This window comes from Anoplophora glabripennis, unplaced genomic scaffold, assembly GCF_000390285.2.
Source record: "Anoplophora glabripennis isolate ALB-LARVAE unplaced genomic scaffold, Agla_2.0 scaffold3436, whole genome shotgun sequence".
Classification (NCBI taxonomy): Eukaryota; Metazoa; Arthropoda; class Insecta; order Coleoptera; family Cerambycidae; genus Anoplophora; species Anoplophora glabripennis.
In genome coordinates this window covers 6,971-8,337 of record NW_019419510.1, presented here as the reverse complement: position 1 = coordinate 8,337, position 1,367 = coordinate 6,971, and the positions used below count along the sequence as shown (strand labels likewise).

At 28.7% G+C, this 1,367-nt stretch overlaps 1 long non-coding RNA gene across 1 annotated transcript; it reads left to right on the top strand.

Moving 5' to 3' along the window:
- The first annotated feature begins 202 nt into the window (after positions 1-202).
- LOC108916510 lies at positions 203-754 on the top strand. Its single transcript, XR_001964770.1, has 2 exons — positions 203-343; positions 692-754. It is a non-coding gene; the product is annotated as an uncharacterized LOC108916510 (long non-coding RNA).
- The last annotated feature ends 613 nt before the right edge of the window (positions 755-1,367 follow it).

The window sequence follows — 1,367 nt, the reverse complement described above, 5'->3', positions numbered from 1 at the left end:
TAAAACTAAACATAGGAACCCACACACTGAGAGAGTCACAATCAATTAACAACACAAAAATAAAAGTATAAAGGCGCCCAGCATAATTATATTTCAAACAAATAAAAAAAATTATAAAGTCAACCATAATCTAATATCAAATAATCATAATAGTAGTCTTTTACTTTTTACTTTTAACATTTCAATTCACTTTTAGGCACCAGTAGCGCTAGCTAAATGGGAAGGAATATTAAACACAACGAAAAATGAAAAAATTTGTTACCAAGGTGGAGACGTCTACATACCGATTCCCGAATTAAACCCAACGGAAGACTGTTTGTACTTGAATGTTTACACTCCTCTGGTAAGATGGAAGATAGTTACAATAATTAGCTGATACTGTAGTCATTTAAATATCAACAATTTTGGACATTGATATCACACTATTTTTGCTGATGTCTATCACTATTACTATTATTTGGTTAAATTCAAAGAAAAAAATAAAACATGAATAATTATAAGCTTAAGGAGCGGTGCATTCGTGGCCAAAAACATTTATTTTTTATTTACATGATAATAAAGCTATGTAAAAATGTGATTGATGCAGGTGTAGGTAGCTTCAGTCAAATTATACTCCTCTAAATATTAAAGTTGTAGTTACTTTACAATTATTTTTCAGATATCGTAATTACCTATGCATATTTTCTTATAGAAACCTGGAGATACTTCACAAACCCCATTACCGGTGTTAATATGGATACACGGAGGTGGATTTGAAACTGGAACTGGTGCTATTCAGATATTCAAACCTGGATTCGTCATTGACCATGATATTGTTGTTGTCACCATAAACTACCGTGTAGGAGCTCTAGGTAACATAAATATGAAACGCTTTTAGTAAAAACAATAACAATAATGACATTATCACTATTTTACATTAGTTAGGACCGTTAAAAGAACATTTGTAAAGCTAAAAGTTTAGAGATAATGATACAACTGAAGTAGTGCAAAATTGGTTAAGTACGTTTTTCGAAAAGAATATCCCAAGCAGGAGGACCATGTCGGTAAATAAGACGAACGGTTTCTATAAGCATATATTTATCCCTTTATTTATTTATAATATACATATTTTAGTATAATTGGTCATTTTACAAAAAAATATAAAAAAAATTGGGGATATGACAATTTTAAGATATTAACAAGTAATATAAAATATAGATGTAATAGCACTTTTCATTTTTTTTTACTGAAGACTAAAAACGAAATTAAAAAGAAAATTAAACAAATTCTGGACTTATTTCAAGAAGAAAAAATAATTATACAATAATTTCCAACTGACATAATAAACTCTTATATATATATACAGGGTGTTAATGAATAGGTGTTAC